At 44.4% G+C, this 26,850-nt stretch overlaps 1 pseudogene; it reads right to left on the bottom strand.

Annotated features, from left to right (window-relative positions):
• Positions 1–3,007: 3,007 nt before the first annotated feature.
• On the bottom strand, positions 3,008–6,329 carry LOC109765223 (ent-kaurenoic acid oxidase 1-like; annotated as a pseudogene).
• Between the last annotated feature and the right edge of the window lie 20,521 nt (positions 6,330–26,850).

Raw genomic sequence — 26,850 nt, 5'->3', positions numbered from 1 at the left:
CAGTGTTTTGTCTACTCACTCAGTTTCATTCAAATAAATAGACACCTCATGTATGTTGAAGTAAAATTTTTGATTTACGTTCTGTTTGCACAATTGTATTTTTCCTTACAAGATTTTTAAAACAAGACTAATATTGAATATATTTTTAGAAATTAACTTTTAAACAACTAAATAACCATGCTCAAACTTGTTTCGGCATTTTTTAATTACATGAGAAAAAATAAAAAAATGTTTCATTCTATTTCTTAAAAATATATTACTATTTCACTATGGCTCGCCATGTTTCGTATCATAATTTTACGTTGTGTACCAATGTGTATCAAACTGATTCTTATTAATTTAACATTGTTTACCATATTTCAGAGCTTCAATTTTAAAATTGTTGTAATATATTAAAAATTGGCCTCATATTAAAGTTCTCCTTGTCATAAACATAAATATGCAAACGGGTCATAAATTATACTTTAGTTTAAAAGATAAAATAGATTTTAACTTGGAAATAAAATGCAAAAGCATGGGATGGTGGAGCCTAACCAGAACAGTGTGCTTTCGTGTGGTCAGAGAAAGACGTAACCAACTGCCAGCCGTATCAAACAATCAATGCATTGCATGGCATCAGATCTCCAAATTAAATCAACGGCTCTCACATGCACATGACATCCCGTGCATGGGAGAATTGTTTTTCTCCGTGCTCCTCCTCTGTCTTTCCCCGCCATGCTCCTTCTCGAGCTCCTCCTGCGTTTTTTACTGCGCCGTGGTCACCGACTCTCCTGCGGCGCAAGAGCAGCCTGCTTGTCCGGTCGTAGGTCGTGCCGCACCGGTCGTAGCTGTTGACGACCGTGTCCGGCATGTGCCGCGGGGCCAACAGGAACGGGCTGAGCGGCATCGAGCCCGATCAGACGAACGCGGCACGCCGGCACAGCTATATGACCCGGCACTTTGCAGCACTCCTATGCACGGCTACTGCAGTACGTGCACGGGCGCCACGCCACCTTGCCCTCAGAATCGCCCGTGCTTACACCGCCCACAGCTATACTCTGCAAACTAATTGCTCATGCCTGGCCGAGGTCATGGAGTAATACCACGTCTGAGTTCACGCTTACAACGTATAAGGATGAGTTTGGTAGCCTGTATTAGGCGGAGCCAGGTCCGCCCGAAATATGTTTTGCCTGCCTGGTTGCCTGGGTCGCATTGAAAAACGACCTGCACGGAATATAAAGCATCTTTGAACCTGCATCTAGAGAAACGCTCAAATTAGCCGTTTCTACCGGGTCAGGCTGAGTCGAGCCATCTTCGAGCGCACATGATGGGCCCGAGGGCACGAGATGATACAAGGAGTATACAGCATGTACATTGTTTCTTCTTGCACCTCCATCTCCAATAAGATCCTTCTCTAATCTTATTTCTTATGTCCCTTCTAATCTACACAAGAGTGCGTCGATTTGAGATAAGCTCTAAATGAAAAAAGATGCGCATCATTGTTATCGTTCCATTTTTGTGAGCGTTTGAAAATTCATGTTCATGCAGATCAATACTCCTAGTTTCGTCGACAGTAAATGTTCAATTTCGTTTTCATGTTTGGAGCTATTTGGATGAATTTTGTCAAATTCGTCGCGCACAGTCGACCATTTGAAAATTTCTTTGATCAGTAGTTTCCTCTTACAGTTTCACGTGTCTTTCAAGATGCACATTTTCTGTTTCGACGATTGTAGATGATTAAATCTGACTTCTTCCTCGTGAAAAGTATATACGCATATGTGTGATATATGTTAATGACACTCCTTAATCTCGGTCTCCTCGACTCTCTTGTGTCCTGCTACACCAGCATCACCGCCGGCGTCGCTTCTCTCGGCCTCCACTCCCGCGTGTTTCTGCACTGGCACCACTGTCGATGTTGTTCCTCTCAACCTCCTCTCCCATGTCCTACTACACTCGTGCGGTCATCGTCCCTCTCTGCATTCTCTCCCTTGTCCTACCACATTTAAGTCATCGCCGGCGTCGTTCCTCTCGGCCTTCTCGCTTGCGTCCTACTACACTGGCGCTGCCGCCATCGTCGTTCTCTCCCACGTGTTGTTGCATTAGCGCCACCACCGGCATCGTTCCTCTCAACCTCCTCTCCCATGTCCTACTACACTCACGTGGTCGTCGTTCCTCTCCGTCTTCGCTCTCATGCAATGCTACACTGAAGCCACCATCGACGTCGTTCCTCTCAACCTCCTATCCCAAGTCCTACTATAATGGCGTCGTTGTCATCGTCATTCTTCGCGACCTCCTCCTCCGCCTCCTACTACACTGGTGTCGTCGTCATCCTCGTTCTTTTCGGCCTCCTCCTTCGCGTCCTACTACACTGGCGCCGTCGTCATCGTCGTTCTCTTCGGCCTCCTCCTCCCCGTCCTTCTACACTAACGCCGCTATGGCGAGCACACTACATTTTTACTACATGGTCATCCTCTGCCTCAGCACCCTCCTATTCGTTACTCCACACGGACTTTCTCTACGGCGATGATACTAGCATATAGTTCACCGCACCACCGATGAGATCGCTCGCCTGCGACTCCGTGCTCTGTCGCCGAGGCACTCTAGTGCAACACAGTGTGTTATGTGTAGTTGTTATCTTAATCATGTCCAATGCATGCAACCAAACAACGTGCACTAGTATGAGCACAAACAATGCGAGCAACCAGAGACGATGCGTACATGCGTTGCTACGATGGTGATGGTAGTGTATACTTGTTTCCATTGTGTGCTTACGTTAGATCTCTCATAGATCCTGCTATTGTACTTTAACACTGCTATGATTTGATATGTTGCAATCAGAATGGTTGAGGAAACCTCCATTCCGTTGGAAAATTTAGATATAAGAACAAATTTCCTATAGAAAAGAAACATATATAATGAACAACAACCTCAGGTTCAAAGAAAAGACAGGCTAACTGCAGATCTGATATGATCATACATTATTCTCAATACAAACATACTTTTCACGACAATTCAATTGATCGTGTGATCAGGTGCTAAGCTTACGAAAGGTCATGGCTGCGCCATCCACTGGCCTTGGGTGCGGAAGGTAATTGATCTGTGCATCGGGATTGATCAACTCCCATCTGATACATTAAATATAAATCAATATCTTCTTTATATCCTAACTTAGTTAATTACTTAAGCTAAGCAGAGCTAGTGTTCTACTCACTCATAGCCAACGCAGAGATGATGCAGGATGACGGTGACCTGCAGCCTAGCGAGCATGTTGCCTGCGCAGATCCGAGGGCCACCTCCGAACACCTGGTATGTTCCTGGCTTTGCCGCTTCCTGCATTCATATGCCCACTTAGATTATCACGCAAAGAATATAGGTTCTATAATTCAAAAAATCACTTCTATTTTTCACTCTAAAATGCAAATAATATCATCCATGTAGGAGGTGTGTGAATTTTATGCACACAAACCATTTGTTTGGAAATAGGGCCATTTATGGGAACTGTGTAAAAATGGTAATATAGTTATTTGCTTTATTTTTACTCAAATAGTACATGGTCATATTTTGTAACCACAATTCACATGCACATAATCCATACTATAACTTGCTTGTATATATGGTTTCATTTTATTTAGAATTTTTAGCCATGATTTTGTTGTTCCGAAAACTGGCCAGAGGATAAATTGCTTTGAAATATAGTAGCTTAAGGTGGTTAAGTGAGCTCAAATAGAAAAAAAAATCTGAAGCAAACCGATATTCTAGAGGGGGGAGTTGGTTTTTTTCCTGAGTTGATCGATGCATGATGATAAACATGAATTGCACGTGACAAGAACTAGATAGCATACTTACATCCCATCTATCAGGATTGAAGGAGAGGGGATCCAGGTAGTAATTGGGATCGGTGTGCACTGATCTCAACCACACCAGCACGGCCCATCCCTTCGGTATGGTGTAGCCGCGGTACTCCACATCCTTGTTCGCCACACGGTGGACCATTGGGGCGATGTTGGCCATCCGAATTGTCTCCTCCACCACCTTCGCGGTGTACTTCATCTTTGGGATGTCATCGTGGGTAATCATCAAACCCGTCAATGTAGACCCACCTTTGCTTTTGCTCATCGCTACATTCTCCTCCCGAAGCTTGGCAAGGACAACCGGGGATTTTGCGAGGTGGTAGACAGCCCACATGATGGCGATGGTGGTGGACTCGTAGCCGGCGATGACGAGGGAGACAATGTTATGTACCACCTCCTCGTCACTCAATTTCTTCCCCTGCTCATCCTTCATCTACATCAACCCGCTCATAAGATCATCACACTCCTTGTACATCTTCCTTGCCTGCAGCTCCTCCAGGAAGACGGCATCTAGCTTCCGGCGACACTGCATATCATTAATTTGTAAGATTATTTTCTTAATTTTTCTACAGTACAAAATATGATTGTAAAACCGTACTTGTTATATCTCGAAGGAATGAAACCAGATTGCATATTAAGTGGTTTAGAATTTCACAACTGATTGAGTGGAATTTTAAAAGTTGACGTGGTTGCATATTTCTATATCAAAATTACACACATTTTCTAGAACATGAACTACCATGCTTGTAGTGGAGAAAGAATGGGTGGTCAGGATCGTTAATTTACAAACAAGTACTTCCTCCGTCCCATAATATAATAGTGTTGTTGACACCAGTAGTGTCAAAAACGCTCTTATATTATGGGACGGAGGGAGTATTTGTTTTGGTGGAATTAGACATATACATTTAAAAAAAATGGGCAAAAATTGAGCAAACAAAATACCTTTCGTGCAGTGTGAGATGCTGTCCCTGGAATATCAAAGGGGAATGCCCGTAGACCATCAAGCAATTTGCCGAACCACATATCAATCTTGTCTGTCAAAGGCGACGGCTCCATGCTTATGAATAATCAGGCTTGAGTTTAGTATTATTGCACTGGATTAATTATGTTAATATTGTTTGCCCAACCAGTTTTTCTGCGCAAATGTTCAACTAGGTTTTGCCTCTTTATTAGTACTAGTTTTCTACAATGAATTAAAAATTTGAACACAATAGAACATATTTGTAGCCCATGGTGAATAACAATTTTCAGATTTCCAGCCAGTTTTTGCACTCCTCTTGGAAGTACAATTACACAAACAAAAAAGTTATGGCACAGACAAACATTCAATTTAAACTAGAAAAATGGAGTAGAATTGCACAAAAAAGTGCAATTTCAACAACAACAACAATATTAAAGAGGAAGTGCAACTGCAGCAAAAATAACAATGTGCGATTGCATAAAAAAAGTACAACTGCATAAAAACAGTACAACTGCAATAAATACGAAATCAAAAAAAGGCACTATCATAGGTGTCACAGCTGTGATGTGAACACATGGCAATGCTGAATATTTTCATGGCAAGTATAGTGATGCGAGGATGGCAACTTTAGTTGTCAAGCATGACAACTTCTTTTTAGATTGCTAATTTTAATATATATTTTTTTCGGATGACAACTTTAGCCACACGTGTGAAACTTTTGGGAAAAAAGTGATTTGACCGACATTTCATAACCCTTGGTACAGTAGAGAAAAAAAAGCAGCCAACTATGTTTTGCCAACTCTTAATAAAGTACTGTGATTTGAAACAACACACATGCATGATTCAATCCTTTTCTAAAAAAAAACATGCATGATTCAATTTATCAGTTGATTATCTTTTTTATCTCCTTGGCGGCCACAATGGTACCCATATCCGCCCAGTCTCGCAGCGCGGCCACGACGCGAGGCTGCACGACGGTGGCGATGGTGTGGATCGAGCTGGGCCGGTTGATGGCGGCGAGGATGAACCCGCGGAGCCTGGCGTGGCTGGCGCCGTTCATGTTCGCCACAGACATGGTGCCGATGAGCTCCGGCACCGGGTACTTGATGCCGAAGCATTCGGCGGACTGGAGCACGAACTTGTTGGCCGCCGGCGAGCAGGCGATGATGCTGGGGGAGCCGAACAGATGCGTCCTGTACATCCCCACCGCGCTGCCGTACGCGCTCTTCTTTGCACCGATGAAGTCGTCCCGGCGGCATGCCAGCTTGAAGTACCAGAGCAGCGAGAGCGTCTCGCCGAGAAAGGGGAGCCCCATGTGGCCCGGCGGGAGGCGGCGCCGGATGTCATTGCTCCCACGGCCGCGGTATCTGAGAGCAAAGACAGCGCAGTGCCATGTGTCGGTGGAGTGCCACAGGGCAAGGCAGAGCAGCGGGACGGCGCCGAAAAGGAGGCCCAGCCACCATGCCCACGCACCCACAGCTCCTTCCATTGCCACCATCTCTCCTAGCTTAGCTACCAGTTCTACTTCTCTTCTACTCGATCGATCGATCTTACTTCTCAAGGTATTGGAGATGAATAAACGAACAGTCCAAGGCGATGTATATATATAGACGAGTGTGGATTCCGAGTGGCCGATCCGTTGGTCTGCGGAGGCAGATGTGAACAAAAACAAGCCAGATAGAGAAATTACTCCCGTTTTGGTAATTGGCCATCAGCATAATATATGGTTGCATATGGTGATGCTTACACAAGTGACTGATTTAGTAGTGTTTGGTGGTCCATTATTCCAGCGGGTGGATGCCGTATATAGACTCCTCTGCTAAGTTCCAACGGGGCCTCGTTACGCTAAAAGGGCATCATCTCTGATGAATATGCTGATGACACAAACTTAGTTTATATATAGCTACATGCCATCTCAAGGACTGTGTTAGCTGGCCAATCTGTTTGTGTCGGGTCGGTAGTTGCGCTCGTGAATCATACAGTATAAGGCCAACGCCATTCGTGGACGCATTTCGTCTGCATTTGTCCGTTTGGGCTCATGTGAACAAAAAGTGCGATCCAACGCAGACTCATCTCATTTTTTGTCTGCTTTGTGTCTATTCGACCCTAATTTTATGTCAAATTTGCTCACGATTTGGGTCGGAACGGACACAAACCTGATGTTCTAGGCGTCCTCTTGAGTATTTGACAAGAAACTACCACATTTCATGTATCCGTTCCACAAAACTATCACATTTTGAAAACTGACCAAAAACTCTATATTAATGCTGATTTCGTAACAAAAAACTACCAAGTTCACTTGATGACAGATTTAACCAGTTTTAAAAGCGAATCTGACAGGGCTGGCCCACCGGTCAGGACGGCGGCCGCTAACGGCGCTCGCCTGCCGCCCGTTAGCCAGGCGCGTCGGTCGGAACCGGTCGCGTCGCGGGAGGAGATCGAGATGAGGGCTCCGGAAGCGCCCTCGCTGGTGAGGCTGCCGGAGCACGTGCTGCTGGAGATCCTCGCGCGCGTGCCCGGCGTCGCTGACCTCTTCCGCTGCGCGGCCGCGCGCAAGCGCTGGCGCGACCTCGTCACCGAGCCGTCCTTCCTGACGCCGCTGGCCGGAGGGCGCGTGCCACTGCTCCTCCCTCGTCGGCTTCCTCGGCCGGGAGCGGCGCCGCGGCGGGGAAGGGCCGCCGGGCTCCAGCTCCATCCGCGCGCCGGGGTCGGTGCTCGGCCCCGACCGCCCCCTGCTCGGCTCCTTCGTCCCTGGTGCCGCCGGCCTCCTCGACGACCGCGTCGTGCCGCTCGCCTCGCACCGCGGCTTGCTCCTCGTGCGCTTCGGCGCCGGCACCAAGACGAAGGTGGAGCCAGAGCCCAGCGTCGACCGCCTCGCCATGTGCAACCTGCTCTTGAGCGCTGTTAGTCGTTAACGCGGTCGCCGTCCTGACCGGTGGGCCAGCCCTGTCAGATTCGCTTTTAAAACGGTTAAATATGTCATCAAGTGAACTTGATAGTTTTTTATCACAAAATCAGCACTAATCTGAAGTTTTTGATCAGTTTTCAAAATGTGGTAGTTCTGTGGGACGGATACGTGAAATGTGGTAGTTTTTTTTGTCAAATACTCCGTCCTCTTCGTCCAGCTGTGTCCGTGCCTGGCTCACCTGTCACCCTCTCTCCTCTTTTCACTCCCCTAGCCCACCATGCCTCCATCTCATCACCTCGCGAGGGAGCAGGAGTACCGTAGCAACTCATGCTAGAGCACGCGCCGGAGCTGGACGGCGTGGCTGGTAGTCGCCACTGACTCTCGACCTTCCATGCTGGTGAGCTGTGACGTAGTTGCTCGCTCGATGCTGCTCGGGAGCAGGTCAGATGCTCACCCTTGCCTGCATGGAGGCGGCTGCGAGCTGTTGGCACGACGCATGGAGCTACGACGAGGCGGAGCGCGAGGGGCGAGTGGGCGCACGGGGCGTGCGCGCCCTTGTGGTCACGGTGAATGGTGCTGCGCCATGGCAGCGATGCTCGGCGAGGGCATGGCAAGGCGCGGGAGCAGGCGCGCCAGGAGTCGGAGTGGAGCGCGGGCGCGCGGAGGCCTCACCATCGGGTGAGCTATGTGGGCGCAGCTGTAGGCGGGCGCGCGGGCAGCTCCGATGCATCTCTACTATTTTATCTATTTTTTATTTAGAAAAACAGATATGGCGGCTTCAAATGGGTAGGCTGCCTTGGGAGCACAAACTCCCTCTGAGCTAAAACCGGACACAAACGTCTGTTTTCACGACGTGCGATGGAGTTGGCCTAATATAACATGTATCAAGCAAGCCCGCCTTGATACAAATGTTTGCCGCAGTAAAAAGATTTAAACTTTAGGAAATGTTTGTTCAACTGTGATTACCCACAAATATGGCGGATCACAACAGTCTTCGAGGATAGTATTTCATTCGACACAAGGGGAGCCAAAGAAGCGGTTGAGTTGTCTATTCAACCATACCTGAATAGTTGTTTGTTTGCAGCAAAGTATTTGTAGCGCGGTAATATGATAGTTTTGATAGCAGTGGTAACAGTAGCAATAATAATACTAACGGTAACACTAGCAGTTTTGTAGCAATTGAAACAGTAGCAACAGTAGTAACTTAGCAAAGACGATACGAGTAAAGCGTAGGCATGGACTGGCAATGGATATTTGGATAACACCCATTATGTGACAACAGTCACAACTTAGAGTGATACACAATAATTCCAAGTCATCAATCAAATGTAGGCATGTATTCCATATATAGCCATACATGTTTTTAATAAGAACTTGCATAACAACTGCTGTCCTAACATCCCGTGGCAGGGGAGTCTTAATGGAACCTAAGGGGAAAGGGCATTCCTTTTAATAGAGAACCAGAATAAAGCATTAACATATAGTGAATACATGAGCTTCTTAAATTTCGGGCATCCCCGAAGAGTATCTCAATTATTGTCACCTTGAGGATTATAGATCAGAACAATAACAATTGCAAGAACTCAAATATATTAATGAGAACATAATAGGTTTAGATATGAAATCATAGCAATCGGGCCATAGTGACAAGCATTAATATAGACAAATAGTATAGGTCCAGTGCATGTCTGTAGGTCACATCGATGTATGCGCTCATAGCTCACAGACATGCATGCATAGTACGTACTGCTCCCAATAGTGAAGTTGTATTACCACTTCACTGATTTGTTCACTTTTATACTGGGCACACCATTTCTTCAACATTTTTTTTCTTTTTTCCAGAAAGCTCATACTCTCAGCACTCATCAAGACACTTAAAACAAAATTATACACACATACTACTACTATTAAGAAGCACAAATTAGTCACCAGATGTTACTTTCAAAATATTGTAGTCTGCAAAACAAACATCAACAGAAAGGCACTTCTTCCTTAACTTCACCAAGATCAAACTTCAGTCCTTAATGAGAAAAATCACATAAGCTAAACAGCAACCGTAGCAGCACGCTCAGACCATCCCAACACAGAGAACTTACATTACAAGCATAGGATAACACCACAACTATAGGCTCCCTCAAACCCAAAGGACAACTAGTGTCATCCTCCACCTCACGCCATGTATGTCTTGCAGCCTCAACACCACAACGACCCACACTCATACCCTGCAAGATGATATTCTAAGGATGCTAGATACAACAGAAATGACCCCAAAAGTACTGCTACGGTGTTGATGCACATCAACTCCTCACACACCGCTGCTGGAACTTCTGAGGCCACCATGCTGCAGTGCAGCCACAGTGTCCCTCAGGCAGCGAAAGCAACGGTAGAACCTGTGAGTGAGGCGCTCTAGGAAGGAGACCTCACTCTCGCTGGAGCGAACGATGTTCATCAGCTCAGCACAAAGATGCTCGGCCTCCATCAACTTCTTGCGTAGATCATGCACCTGATGGCCAGGTACCCCAGCTGATAGTAGTTAATATCCCTAATTTCCACATTACGTTCAGCAGCTACGGCGTGAATCACCATCAGGAAGGCAGCCTGCTCAGCCTCAGGAATAGTTGCTCTAGCAGCCTCATAGTACACATGAGGAACCCTGTCTGCTAGAGCAAGATCGACCTGAACTCCCACGACGTACAGTCCATCAGGAGCAGGCCTCCAGCAAAGAACGGGTGAAGGGAGACCAATGAGTGCCACAAACTACTCCAGGAAATGCTTGGTTGGGATGTCAACAAACTCCATGCCTGGATTTGACAACACATCTATCACATTAGAAAACAAGATAAAGAGACGCAAGCATAGCTACTACCCCTACACCAGCGAACATCTCCACATTAGACATGCATTAGCCAACTTCCAACTTCTCCCGAGCTAGTGCTAGTTGGCTGATGCTAGAAGCCATACCTCCTTGTCCTCAATCTCTCCCGAGCTTCACCGTATTAGACATGCTAATGCTAGATGGCTTCTAGTTGGCTAATGCTAGAAGCCATAACTTCTTGTCCTTAATGTCTCTCGAGCTTCTCCGATCGGTCGCTCTCCTTCTGCCGCTTCCAACTAGAGTGGGAATTTTGGGTGGGCGATTAGTATCACGCGAACGAAGAGCTATTTATAGTGCAACAGAAGAGGGTGGCGAGCACGACATCTGTACACGAGAGGCTACGTAGATGAGACTGATTTAACTCAGGTACCGACTACCCCACGGCTCGCTCACCATGGTTATTGTGATGCTTATCTACTAGCTGCTTCCAGGTTGTTACCTAGATATTTTAAGAACCACATCGCAGATATTCTTCTCGCATAAATAATCTGCTGGAAATTTTGTGTATATATATTATTATTATGTTTATCTTTTTATCTTGATAGTTTAACAAATAATCACAATACAATGATCCAATTAAACTGATTATTATCACATATTTATTTTTGGTTATTACATTGTTTCCCCCAACATAATTTACACATGGTTTTATCTTTCGGGAGGCCCCGAAGGGATAACACAAGAACTTAGAAGGATACCTTAATATTCTTGGCGATTACAACACCTTCGATATGGTAGCTATTCTACAAAGTGGTGGTCCTACTATTACGAAGGAAACTAAGAGTGAATCTGGAGACAACTCTTCTTGCTCGAAGCTCTGACTCCGTCCCTTCTGTGTGTGTTCTGTTGTCTCTGAGGCCAACTTCTCCTTTTATACCCGCAAGAGAGATGTTTGGGAGCCTTCTCCTGTTTATTCAAATGGCATAGCCTTCTTACATGTCCACCTAAAGCGTGGATAAGGATGCCTTCATGAGAATGGCTGACAAGCTGACACTTCTCGTCTTTCGGGCAATCTTTCTTGTGGTTGCTTTGTCTGTTGGCGAATAAATTGGTAGCATCCGGTGTTATCTAGCATATGAGTAATATCACACACAGAAGATTGTTACTCACATTGTTGTCTTCTTATTTGATTCACACAGTTGGTTTGACTCAAAATTCTGCCTTCTTCTTCGATCCATGTAGCCATGCTTAAGCTTGCTCTTTTTATCTATTCACACCGTTGGCCTGACTCAAAATTATGCATGCTTCTTCGATGCATGTGAGCATTCTTAAGCTTGTTCATCTTATCTATTCATTTATTTTTATTTTTATTTTTATTTTTTATATATAGGGGTCTTCCCTGCAAATATGATTGATAATACATTATCAATATTCAGATGTGCTCCTATTGGGATATTGTCAATATTTGGAGAGGTCTTCCGCACCCGAATAATTTATAGCAATATCAGTCCAGGTATATTGACTTCTGTTCAACAGGCTGCCCATGCACAGCTATGTCCATGTGATCGTTATCAGACAGATTGAAGTCATATTTCTAATCACATTCTTTCTTTATTTCTTCAAATTACTATTTCTTGTCTTAATTCTTCTAAGATTTCCTGTTTCAATTCTTTTTGACAATTCTTCAAATCTTTTATCCATTTCTTCATGTATGTATTCACTATCTAGAGGGTCAATTCCCTTTAGAAGGCATTCATAATATGTATGATTGAGATTCTCCCTTCTTTTTATTCTTCAAGCTTGATGCTTCTCACTTTATAGGAGTTGCTGAAGCGGGTATATTTTTATCTATACCTCTTCGCTTCTGGATGTATTCTTAATTTAGCCTTTAGGTCAATATAATAATTATGTCCTATTATGGCCCTTGCCCACTTCAAGGCATTATTGATATTATCATATCTTTTGAATGTTAGCTCTTCGTTTCTTTGCTTTGCTGCAAACTTCTCTATTTGAATTTATTCCCATGGCATGTATATTACTGGCTCAATTCCATCAAACATAATATATAAAGCTTTTTCTTTTTCTACTTATATTTTTGCTGTCTTTGGTATATTTTGGTTTAACATATTAAAATATTATGCAAGACTATTGAGATTAGATAACATGTATCCTTTCTCTTCTCTCTTTACCGTGTATTGATACCAATGATTATCCAATAAGAATCATTGGATCCCATCAATACGGATATGGCTCTTTGGTTTGAAATTGAATGTATTTGGTGGAATATATTTAATTTATTATCATTTCCAAATATAAAACATTCACTTCCACCGCCGAGTGATCCTCTCTTCATTTCTGTAAAATTTGTGAACGGGAAAATATGTCAAGTAAACTATTATCTTTTCCCTTAATATGCTTAAATATTAATTTATATCCATTCCTGGCTATCGTATTTTCAAATAAGATCCATCTTCTGGTAGAGCTTTTCATACTACTAATTTTATTGTAATATCAATATATAGCTTCTCAGTCTATCCTTACTTTAAATTCTTTCAATTCTAGATATAAACTAAAGGCATTTTATTGTGTTTATTACTACTACAAGGATTACCCCATCAATATTATTTAATATCTTTCATTTATAAACCTATCAATATTATTTAGTATATTTAATTTATAACTTCCTGAAGCATATCTTCATTTTTTTCTTCTCCTTGGGGAATATTTATTAGGCTTTTGTTTTAGTATAACTCCCTATCCTACTTAGATGCATTAGTTTCAATTATAAAGTAGTTGTCTTCTAAAGGCAGTTCTAGGGGTTTTAAATCCTTGACTTTTTATTTGATGGCCTTTACTAATTTTATATCTTTTGAATTGAAATTTCTTTTACTCCCCATTTCCATCTATATAGGGCCTAATGCGTTTTTCAAGACTAACTTTGACCAGATGTTAGAGCAATAATATATGACATGAAAGTTACACAAAGCATACCATCAAATTCATACGATAGAGGAGCTTCCAATGATATAAATTTTTACATTATACATCTTATATACTATTAATCTTGTCAATAGTCAAAGGCAATCTCAAAAAACACATTAGGCCCTATATATATGGAAGGAGGGAGTAGCATTTTATTTTTCTTAATTTAGCATATGTCCAGCTAGCTTTGCTAAGTTATCTATATAATTTCTTGCATAGTTTACAATTCCTAAGAATTGTTGTAAAACCTTTTTATCACACATATCGTCCGGAAACTCTAATATTTTCTTTGCAGTATGTTCTTGTAAATATATTTTTCCTTATCCTATTTCATGATCAAGGAAATGTATTCTTTCCTTGCAAATTTCCATCTTGTTTTTTTATAATATGAGCCCATTTTGTTCTACCTTCAGAAAGAACACTTTAAGATGGGCTATATGCTCGATGTACGACTTTGAGAATACTAATAAATCATCTACATACACCAATATAAATGCTTGATTTAGATTAAATATATTTTACATTTTCCTTTAAAGAAGTGCAGGAGCATTCTTTTGGCCCAATGGCATGAGTAGTCATTCATAATAGCTTTCTTGACAAGTAAATGTTGTCGAATGGATAGATTCTTCGACCATTTTTACTTTGCCAAAATCATTCTTTTAAATAAAATTTAGATAAATATTTGCTTCATTGTATTCTATTAATCCATTCCTACTTATGAAGGAAATATGCCCTAGAGGCAATAATAAAGTTATTATTTATTTCCTTATATCATGATAAATGTTTATTATTCATGCTAGAATTGTATTAACCGGAAACATAATACATGTGTGAATACATAGACAAACATAGTGTCACTAGTATGCCTCTACTTGACTAGCTCGTTAATCAAAGATGGTTATGTTTCCTAGCCATAGACATAAGTTGTCATTTGATTAACGAGATCACCTCATTAGGAGAATGACGTGATTGACTTGATCCATTCCGTTAGCTTAGCACCGGATCGTTTAGTATGTTGCTATTGCTTTCTTCATGACTTATACATGTTCCTCTGACTATGAGATTATGCAACTCCTGTTTACCGGAGGAACACTTTGTGTGCTACCAAACGTCACAACGTAAATGGGTGATTATAAAGGTGCTCTACAGGTGTCTCCAAAGGTACTTGTTGGGTTGGCGTATTTCAAGATTAGGATTTGTCACTCCGATTGTCGGAGAGGTATCTCTGGGCCCACTCGGTAATGCACATCACTATAAGCCTTGCAAGCATTGTGACTAATGAGTTAGTTGCGGGATGATGTGTTACGGAACGAGTAAAGAGACTTGCCGGTAACGAGATTGAACTAGGTATCGAGATACCGACGATCGAATCTCGGGCAAGTAACATACCGATGACAAAGGGAACAACGTATGTTGTTATGCGGTCTGACCGATAAAGATCTTCGTAGAATATGTGGGAGCCAATATGGGCATCCAGGTCCCGCTATTGGTTATTGACCGGAGACGTGTCTCGATTATGTCTACATAGTTCTCGAACCCGTAGGGTCCGCATGCTTAAAGTTACGATGACAGTTTTATTATGAGTTTATGTATGTTGATGTACCGAAGGAGTTCGGAGTCCCGGATGAGATCGGGGACATGACGAGGAGTCTCAAAATGGTCGAGACGTAAAGATCGATATATTGGACGACTATATTCGGACTTCGGAAAGGTTCCGAGTGATTCGGGTATTTTTCGGAGTATCGGAGAGTTACGGGAATACGTATTGGGCCTTATTGGGCCATACGGGAAAGAAGAAAAAGGGCCTCAAGGGTGGCCGCACCCCTCCCCTTGGTCTGGTCCGAATTGGACTAGGGAAGGGGGGCGCCCCCTTCCTTCCTTCTTTTTTTCCCTTCCTCTTTTCCTATTCCATATGGGAGGTGGAATCCTACTAGGACTAGGGAGTCCTGGTAGGACTCCACACTTGGTGCGGCCCCTCCTAGGGACGGCCTCCTCCTCCCTTGCTCCTTTATATACGGGGGCAGGGGGCACCCTAGAGACACAACAATTGATCCTTGAGATCTCTTAGCCGTGTGCGGTGCCCCCCTCCACCATATTACACCTCGATAATACCGTTGCGGAGCTTAGGCGAAGCCCTGCGTCGGTGGAACATCATCATCGTCACCACGCCGTCGTGCTGACAAAACTCTCCCTCAACACTCGGCTGGATCGGAGTTCGAGGGACGTCATCGAGCTGAACGTGTGTAGAACTCGGAGGTGTCGTACGTTCGGTACTTGATCGGTCGGATCGTGAAGACGTACGACTACATCAACCGCGTTGTGATAACGCTTCCGCTGTCGGTCTACGAGGGTACGTGGACAACACTCTCCCCTCTCGTTGCTATGCATCACCATGATCTTGCGTGTGCGTAGGAATTTTTTTGAAATTACTACGTTCCCCAACAGTGGTATCAGAGCCTGGTTTTATGCATTGATGTTAGCACGAGTAGAACACAAGTGAGTTGTGGGCGATATAAGTCATACTGCTTACCAGCATGTCATACTTTGGTTCAGCGGTATTGTGAGATGAAGCGGCCCGGACCGACATTACGCGCACGCTTACGCGAGACTGATTTCACCGTTGCGAGCACTCGTTGCTTAAAGGTGACCGGCGGGTGTCTGTCTCTCTCGCTTTATTTGAACCGAGTGTGGCTACGCCCGGTCCTTGCGAAGGTTAAAACAACACCAACTTGACAAACTATCGTTGTGGTTTTGATGCGTAGGTAAGAACGGTTCTTGCTAAGCCCATAGCAGCCACGTAAAATATGCAACAACAAAGTAGAGGACGTCTAACTTGTTTTTGCAGGGCATGTTGTGCTGTGATATGGTCAAGACATGATGTGATATAATGTGTTGTATGAGATGATCATGTTTTGTAACCGAGTTATCGGCAACTGGCAGGAGCCATATGGTTGTCGCTTTATTGTATGAGATGCAATCGCCATGTAATAGTTTTACTTTATCACTAAGCGGTAGCGATAGTTGTAAAAGCAATAAGTTGGCGAGACGACAGCGATGCTATGATGAAGATCAAGGTGTCGCGCCGGTGACGATGGTGATCATGACGGTGCTTCGGAGATGGAGATCACAAGCACGGTGCTTCGGAGATGGAGATCACAAGCACAAGATGATGATGGCCATATCATATCACTTATATTGATTGCATGTGATGTTAATCGTTTATGCATCTTATCTTGCTTTGTTTGACGGTAGCATTATAAGATGATCCTTCACTAAATTATCAAAGTATAAGTGTTCTCCCTGAGTATGCACCGTTGCAAAAGTTCTTCGTGCTGAGACACCACGTGATGATCGGGTGTGATAGGCTCTACATTCAAATACAACGGGTGCAAAACAGTTGCACACGCGGAATACTCAGGTTAAACTTGACGAGCCTAGCATATAACAGATATGGCCTCGGAACACGGAGACCGAAAGGTCGAGCGTGAATCATATAGTAGATATGATCAACATAGTGATGTTCACCGTTGAAACTACTCCATCTCACGTGATGATCGGACATGGTTTAGTTGATATGGATCACGTGATCACTTAGAGGATTAGAGGGATGTCTATCTAAGTGGGAGTTCTTAAGTAATATGATTAATTGAACTTAAATTTAACATGAACTTAGTCCTGATAGTATTTTGCAAAATTATGTTGTAGATCAATAGCTCGCGTTGTTGCTTCCCTGTTTATTTTTGATATGTTCCTAGAGAAATATTATGTTGTAAAATGTTAGTAGCAAAGATGCGGATTGGATCCGTGATCTGAGGATTATCCTCATTGCTGCACAGAAAAATTATGTCCTTGATGCACCGCTAGGTGACAGACCTATTGCAGGAGCAGATGCAGACGTTATGAACGTTTGGCTAGCTCAATATGATGACTACTTGATAGTTTAGTGCACCATTCTTAACGGCTTAGAATCGGGACTTCAAAGACGTTTTGAACGTCATGGACCATATGAGATGTTCCAGGAGTTGAAGTTAATATTTCAAGCAAATACCCGAGTTGAGAGATATGAAGTCTCCAAAAAGTTCTATAGCTAAAAGATGGAGGAGAATCGCTCAACAAGTGAGCATGTGCTCAGATTGTCTGGGTACTACAATCGCTTGAATCAAGTGGGAGTTAATCTTCCAGATAAAATAGTGATTGACAGAATTCTCTAGTCACCATCACCAAGTTAGTAGAACTTCGTGATGAACTATAGTATGCAAGGGATGACGAAAGTAATTCCCGAGCTCTTCGTGATGCTTAAATCGACGAAGGTAGAAATCAAGAAAAACATCAAGTGTTGATGGTTGACGAGACCACTTCAAGTGTTGATGGTTGACGAGACCACTAGTTTCAAGAAAAGGGCAAAGGGAAGAAGGGGAACTTCAAAAAGAACGGCAAGCAAGTTGCTACTCAAGTGAAGAAACCCAAGTCTGTACCTAAGCCTGAGACTAAGTGCTTCTACTGCAAAGGGACTGGTCACTGGAAGCGGAACTACCCCAACTATTTGGTGGATAAGAAGGATGGCAAAGTGAACAAAGGTATATTGGATATACATGTTATTGATGTGTACTTACTAGTGTTTATAGCAACGCCTCGGTATTTGATACTGGTTTAGTTGCTAAGAGTAGTAACTCGAAACGGGAGTTGCAGAATAAACAGAGACTAGTAAAAGGCGAGGTGACGATGTGTGTTGGAAGTAGTTCCAAGATTGATATGATCATCATCGCACACTCCCTGTACTTTCGGGATTAGTGTTGAAACTAAATAAGTGTTATTTGGTGTTTGCGTTGAGCATGAATATGATTTGATCATGTTTATTGCAATACGGTTATTCATCTAAGTTAGAGAACAATTGTTGTTCTGTTTACATGAATAAAAACCTTCTATGGTCATACACACCAACGAAAATGGTTTGTTGGATCTCGATCGTAGTGATACACATATTCATAATATTGAAGCCAAAAGATGCAAAGTTAATAATGATAGTGCAACTTATTTGTGGCACTGCCGTTTAGGTCATATTGGTGTAAAGCGCATGAAGAAACTCCATACTGATGGGATTTTGGAATCACTTGATTATGAATCACTTGATGCTTGCGAACCGTGCCTCATGGGCAAGATGACTAAAACGCCGTTCTCCGGAACTATGGAGAGAGCAATAGATTTGTTGGAAATCATACATACAGATGTATGTGGTCCGATGAATATTGAGGCTCGTAGCAGGTATCATTATTTTCTGACCTTCACAGATGATTTGAGCAGATATGGGTATATCTCCTTAATGAAACAGAAGTCTGAAACATTTGAAAAGTTCATATAATTTCAGAGTGAAGCGGAAAATCATCGTAACAAGAAAATAAAGTTTCTACGATCTGATCGTGGAGAAGAGTATTTGAGTTACGAGTTTGGCCTTCAGTTAAAACAATGTGAAATAGTTTCGCTACTCACGCCACCTAGAACACCACAGCATAATGGTGTGTCCGAACGTCATAACCGTACTTTATTGGATATAGTGCAATCTATGATGTCTCTTACCAATTTACCACTATCGTTTTGGGGTTATGCATTAGAGACAGCTGCATTCACGTTAAATAGGGCACCATCAAAATCCGTTGAGACGACGCCTTATGAACTGAGGTTTAGCAAGAAACCAAAGTTGTCGTTTCTTAAAGTTTGGGGTTGCGATGCTTATGTGAAAAAGTTTCATCCTGATAAGCTCAAACCCAAATCAGAGAAATGTGTCTTCATAGGATACCCAAAGGAGACAGTTGGGTACACCTTCTATCACAGATCCGAAGGCAAGACATTCGTTACTAAGAATGGATCCTTTCTAGAGAAGGAGTTTCTCTCGGAAGAAGTGAGTGGGAGGAAAGTAGAACTTGATGAGGTAACTGTACCTGCTCCCTTATTGGAAAGTAGTTCATCACAAGAAACGGTTCCTGTGACGTCTATACCAATGAGTGAGGAAGTTAATGATGATGATCATGAAACTTCAGATCAAGTTGTTACTAAACCTTGTAGGTCAACCAGAGTAAGATCCGCACCAGAGTGGTACGGTAATCCTGTTCTGGAGGTTATGTTACTAGACCATGACAAACCTACAAACTATGAAGAAGCGATGGTGAGCCCAGATTCCGCAAAATGGCTTGAGGCCATGAAATCTGAGATGAGATCCATGTATGAGAACAAAGTGTGGACTCTGGTTGACTTGCCCGATGATCGGCAAGCCATAGAAAATAAATGGATCTTCAAGAGGAAGACGGACGCTGATAGTAGTGTTACTATCTACAAAGCTAGACTTGTCGGAAAAAGGTTTTTGACAAAGTTCAAGGTGTTGACTACGATGAGATTTTCTCACTCGCAGCGATGCTTAAGTCTGTCCGAACCATGTTAGCAATTATCGCATTTTATGAAATCTGGCAAATGGATAAACAAAACTGCATTCCTTAATGGATTTATTAAAGAAGAGTTGTATATGATGCAACCAGAAGGTTTTGTCAATCCTAAAGGTGCTAACAAAATATGCAAGCTCCAGCGATCCATCTATGGACTGGTGCAAGCATCTCGGAGTAGGAATATACGCTTTGATAAGTTGATCAAAGGATATAGTTTTATACAGACTTGCGATGAAGCCTGTATTTACAAGAAAGTGAGTGGGAGCACTACAACATTTCTGATAAGTATATGTAAGTGACATATTGTTGATCGGAAATAATGTAGAATTATTCTGCAAAGCATAAAGGAGTTTTTCAAAGAAAGACCTCGGTGAAGCTGCTTACATATTGAGCATCAAGATCTATATAGATAGATCAAAACGCTTGATAAGTTTTTTCAATGAGTAGATACCTTAACAAGATTTTGAAGTGGTTCAAAATGGAACAGTCAAAGAAAGAGTTTCTTGCCTGTGTTACAAGGTGTGAAATTGAGTAAGACTCAAAACCCGAACACGGCAGAAGATAGAAAAAGAATGAAAGTCATTCCCTATGCCTCGGCCATAGGTTCTATAAAGTATGCCATGCTGTGTACCAGATCTATTGTATACCCTACACTGATTTTGGCAAGGGAGTACAATAGTGATCTAGGAGTAGATCACTGGACAACGGTCAAAATTATCCTTACTGGAATAAGGATATGTTTCTCGATTATGGAAGTGACAAAAGGCTCGTCGTAAAAGGTTACGTCGATGCAAGTTTTGACACTAATCTAGATGACTCTAAGTCTCGGTCTAGATACATATTGAAAGTGGGAGCAATTAGCTAGAGTAGCTCCATGCAGAGCATTGTAGACATAGAAATTTGCAAAATACTTACGGATCTGAATGTGACAGACCCGTTGACTAAAATTATCTCACAATCAAAACATGATCACACCTTAGTACTCTTTGGGTGTTAATCACATAGCAATGTGAACTAGATTACTGACTCTAGTAAACCCTTTGGGTGATGGTCACATGACGATGTGAACTATGGGTGTTAATCACATGGTGATGTGAACTATTCATGTTAAATCACATGGCGATGTGAACTAGATTATTGACTCTAGTGCAAGTGGGAGATTGAAGGAAATATGCCCTAGAGGCAATAATAAAGTTATTATTTATTTCCTTATATCATGATAAATGTTTATTATTCATGCTAGAATTGTATTAACCGGAAACATAATACATGTGTGAATACATAGACAAACAGAGTGTCACTAGTATGCCTCTACTTGACTAGCTCGTTAATCAAAGATGGTTATGTTTCCTAGCCATAGACATAAGTTGTCATTTGATTAACGAGATCACCTCATTAGGAGAATGACGTGATTGACTTGATCCATTCCGTTAGCTTAGCACCGGATCGTTTAGTATGTTGCTATTGCTTTCTTCATGACTTATACATGTTCCTCTGACTATGAGATTATGAAACTCCCGTTTACCGGAGGAACACTTTGTGTGCTACCAAACGTCACAACGTAAATGGGTGATTATAAAGGTGCTCTACAGGTGTCTCCAAAGGTACTTGTTGGGTTGGCGTATTTCGAGATTAGGATTTGTCACTCCGATTGTCGGAGAGGTATCTCTGGGCCCACTCGGTAATGCACATCACTATAAGCCTTGCAAGCATTGTGACTAATGAGTTAGTTGCGGGATGATGTGTTACGGAACGAGTAAAGAGACTTGCCGGTAACGAGATTGAACTAGGTATCGAGATACCGACGATCGAATCTCGGGCAAGTAACATACCGATGACAAAGGGAACAACGTATGTTGTTATGCGGTCTGACCGATAAAGATCTTCGTAGAATATGTGGGAGCCAATATGGGCATCTAGGTCCCGCTATTGGTTATTGACCGGAGACGTGTCTCGGTCATGTCTACATAGTTCTCGAACCCGTAGGGTCCGCACGCTTAAAGTTACGATGACAGTTTTATTATGAGTTTATGTATGTTGATGTACCGAAGGAGTTCGGAGTCCCGGATGAGATCGGGGACATGACGAGGAGTCTCGAAATGGTCGAGACGTAAAGATCGATATATTGGACGACTATATTCGGACTTCGGAAAGGTTCCGAGTGATTCGGGTATTTTTCGGAGTACCGAAGAGTTACGGGAATACGTATTGGGCCTTATTGGGCCATACGGGAAAGAAGGAAAAGGGCCTCAAGGGTGGCCGCACCCCTCCCCTTGGTCTGGTCCGAATTGGACTAGGGAAGGGGGCGCCCCCTTCCTTCCTTCTCTTTTTCCCTTCCTCTTTTCCTATTCCATATGGGAGGTGGAATCCTACTAGGACTAGGGAGTCCTAGTAGGACTCCACACTTGGTGCGCCCCCTCCTAGGGCCGGACTCCTCCTCCCTTGCTCCTTTATATACGGGGGCAGGGGGGCACCCCAGAGACACAACAATTGATCCTTGAGATCTCTTAGCCGTGTGCGGTGCCCCCTCCACCATATTACACCTCGATAATACCGTTGCGGAGCTTAGGCGAAGCCCTGCGTCGGTGGAATATCATCATCGTCACCACGCCGTCGTGCTGACAAAACTCTCCCTCAACACTCGGCTGGATCGGAGTTCGAGGGACGTCATCGAGCTGAACGTGTGTAGAACTCGGAGGTGTCGTACGTTCGGTACTTGATCGGTCGGATCGTGAAGACGTACGACTACATCAACCGCGTTGTGATAACGCTTCCGCTGTCGGTCTACGAGGGTACGTGGACAACACTCTCCCCTCTCGTTGCTATGCATCACCATGATCTTGCATGTGCGTAGGAAATTTTTTGAAATTACTACGTTCCCCAACAACTTATTAGGTATATTGTATGCATCTTCTATTGTATTATCATTAAGGCATTTAAAATTTATTACCATTCTGGATTAACCTCTTACTTCTTCATCGGGAATTCTAACTACAAAAGCAACAGACCGATGAGGGCTTCTGCTTTCTGTCATTGCTTTTAATTTTAGTAAATCTTCAATATGCATTTTGAACTTTTCAAAAATCTGCAGGAGTAGCTTCTATTGGTCCTTACTTAATTATATAATCCGGATTTGTGATATTAATTTTGCAAACTATAGAGTTCTTATCCACAATAATGTTACCATATTCAATACACCACTTGCAAATTGCAATAACACCTTAGTATTCACAGTAAATTTAAATATTTGCTATTAGGTGCACATTCTGCTATTTTACTAGGATGATTATTTCTTAATGCGGGATCTATTAAGGGTTGACGAGGCCAATCAGTACATCTGACGGTGTGCACAATGATGTAATATCCCACTTAGTACTCATCATATTTTTTGGTATGTTAGTTCAAGATTAAATATATTTAAACATGTTGTATGCATGCTTAATTAACTCTAATACATTACCCATAGATAGGGATGTGACACTAGGCGCACACAAATTTAAACATGTTGTATGCATGCAGCAGAAAGCTCCACGCCCACGCAAACAGACACGGTCACCGAATACGAACCAGCCCATACTGTCAGCCCCGGTAACAGCACAATCTGTGGCCAGCCTGCACCGCACTTGGACCTGGACCCGGGAGACTACTGACCTGAAGCTACGGTAACGGCAGAACAAAATTTCGGCAGTGAAACAAGCCTATAAAACTGAAGTTAGGGTATCTCTAGTCGATCTCTTGGATTTTAGGGAGTAAACGGTCAACTAAACCTCAGTGGAGTACTTTACCCTTAAGTTTTGGTTGTTTCTACCCGATCCTCTAAATTTAGCAGGGTATTCTTTTTGTCAAAATAATTTTCGGCCGTCGGATCCGGTGAAAATGCGCCGTCGTCGGCAGCCGGGATGCGTCGAATCCGGCACCGCCACCGAGGACCATAGATCTGCCGATTTAGATGTCGCTGCTGGCGAGAGAGGACCAAATCCGAGTGGTGTAGGAGTCCTGCAGGTCCCTCAGGGGTTAGCAGTGGCGTGTGGTGGCCAGTGGAGGCTACAGAGGAGGCGCCGGAATATATGTTGCGGGAGGTGGGGTGGGGGAGGGCGAGCGAAGAAGGGATGCTTTTGCTCGGGTGGGTGGGGGGCCAACTAAAGTAGGAGTCCAAGGTGCCAAGAATGAAAAACAGTGCGTGCGGACCCTCCTCGCGCCGCCTCCCCTCAGGCAACGCCAGCCGCCCTCCCCTCGCAAACCCTAGCCGCCAGACTCCCTCCGTTCCCCATCCCCGGCAGCCGCCGCCGCCGGCAAGGGACGCGGTGGCGGCGGGCCCTGCGCCATAGGATCGACGGCGGGTGGTCGCCGCGGTATCCCCTGTGAGGCGGAGGAGGCGTTTCATGCGGGAAGGTTGAGGGCGGCAGTCAGTGCGGCACCCCTACTGTGTGGCGGCGATCGAAGCCTCCATGGCCGGCGTTGACATGAGGTTGGGTGATGGCGGTGGCGGCGCTCCATTCAGCGAGGGTGGCGGTTTGTGATGGGTGGCATCGATGGCTGTGGATCTGGTGTCCTACCCAGATACGTCACGGTAAGGCCTTGGCCGGCCGTTGGCCCGAGGAGGACCGGTGAGGGGCGGCTGGAGGCTCCCTGCCGGCGTGCCGACGGCGGCCCTCGTCTCCATGGCGAGGCTCCGTTCAGCTCCACCTAGTTGCGAGGTCGGGGAGACGCGACTTCTGGTGAAAATCGTGTCGACTTCGGTCATGGTGGACAATGGCGGCGTCTATGACGTAGTTCCTTTCTCGAGGCATTGTTGTTGCAAGTCGTGGCACCCCACTCGTGCTTCTCCGGGGGAAACCATAGATAAAGGTCTACCGGATCGGACGATGATGGCACCTTCAATGCCGTTGTCCCTTCTGGGGGCATTGTTTAGGAGCAAGTGCTGTCTAGGGGGGACAAGAGGAGGGACGATGTTACATCTACCGGAAGGCCGATGGCCGATCCGAGCGGAATGGCGCTGCGGAGGTTCGGCGACGACGCGTGTGTACGTATACATGTAGCATGGTAGCGCCGTGGTGGCATCGACTGTAGGCCAGGCAAGGTCAATGCATCGGTACCTGCTCTGGAGATGGACCGGTGGAAGATGGCGGCGGTAGCATCTCAGAGTGCGTCGGGCCGGTGTGTGACCCCCTTAGAAGGCTGGGCTGGGGCATGCATCCTGCTTTAGATGTTAGGCTTTGGTGCGATGTCTGTTTGGTATTCGTTCCGGATATTCGGCACACCTTCAACAATGGGATAGAAGTAGCAGCAGATGTTGCCTAGATGGTGACTTCAGGCTTACTGATGTATTACTCCCTCTGTCCGAAAAAATTTGTCCCAAACATGTCCCTCAAATGGATGTATCTAGCACTAATTTGGTGTTAGATACATATACTTGAGGGATAAGCTTTTTCGGACGGAGGAAGTACTTTGTATGGTCTTTGAAAATAATTAATAAAATGATTAAATGCATCGTCCAGATGTAGAGGCTAGGGTTTATCCTCCTTTCAAAAAAGAAAGTGCCAAAAAGTAATTTCTTTTACTCCTCTGACAGTTATAGGACTTTGGCTAGGTCCCGGAGTAAATCACATTTTTTCTTTAATCGATTTTAGAGGATTGGCTAGATGCCTTTACAGTTCTTTTTTTTCAGAAAAAACTACAAGGCATAGATCAAAAGGAGACATGTGCTTTACGTAATTACACTTCCATCCTCTTTCTTGGAAGGAACGGTGTTCTTTGCTTTTGCTAAGGGCTGATGAATTTGCCGTTTTATCTGCAATTCTGCATTACAATAGTGCTAAATTTCAGATCCGATGCCCACATCGTCCCTGAGTGTGCGAATACATTGCTGACATGATAAGAAAACGTGATCCAGTCAGTATGCCATGCATGCACTGTTGCACGTCAGGCAGTTGGGAGATAACCCGAAGAGATGATCATACATGCTTGAGGTTATACTAAAACGGTTGCCGCCGTGCCCTGAGATTGCCCGCCTAAATCTTTGGTGTTAATTTTGTTAAAGATATGTAGTCGGAAATGAAGGGAAAAGGTCGATCAGACTGCGTTGGTTCATTGTGGCAGTGCCAACTGCCAGGAATAAAAAATATCATGTGGGCACGGTGCTCGTATGCGGCAACTCCTTCAGTAACGTGCACATCCTGACATCATATGCTCGCTTGTAAAAGTTCCTTAGAGATTTTAGGACAAGAATTTACCCAGATTTCAGTGGTCCCTCGTCAAGTAAATCACAATCATCAGACTTAGAGCAACTCCAACGTAGCCACCCAAATCGTCCATTTGCGTCCGCTTGTGTCATCGCAGACAAAAGAGAAGGCTCAACGCGCCGCCCCAAACCGAAAACGCGTCGACACGAAGCCGACGCGTCGCGCGCCTTGTCGTTGTCCACCGTGTCCCCACTTGACGGCCGTCCAACTACCCGCGGTCACTTTTGTCAGCTTAATTTGTGACCTCGGACCCACGCGTCAGCGAATAAGCCGACCGTGCGCGGGGGGGGGGGGGGGGGGGGGGCGTCCTCATCCGCTTCCAAAAGCCCCCGTCCCCATCTCGCCACCCTCTACTCCCTCGTTGGCGGCGACCCTAGCCACCTAGCCACCGGCACGATGGGCTTCTTCTCCGGCAACGGCAAAGCCAAGGGCAAAGCCACTGACAGGCCGAGGAGTGCCGCAAGGGCGAGTACCTCGAGCAGCTGGAGCGTGACGCCGAGGAGGAGCAACACGAGGCGCGCTAGGCACAGGCCGCGGGGCACAGCCCGCGGCGGCCGACATCGATGTCGTCTAGAACACGGCGTTCCCCTGGGCCGGCCCCGCGCCGACGCTAATCGACCTCACCGGCCCCGACGTCGACGACGAGGATACCTAGGGCAGCGTGCCGCCCTCGTAGTT

Source organism: Aegilops tauschii, chromosome 7 (genome assembly GCF_002575655.3).
Source record: "Aegilops tauschii subsp. strangulata cultivar AL8/78 chromosome 7, Aet v6.0, whole genome shotgun sequence".
In the NCBI taxonomy this organism is placed as follows: Eukaryota; Viridiplantae; Streptophyta; class Magnoliopsida; order Poales; family Poaceae; genus Aegilops; species Aegilops tauschii.
The sequence above is the reverse complement of the archived record's forward strand: the minus strand, read 5'-3'. Positions and strand labels throughout refer to the sequence as shown.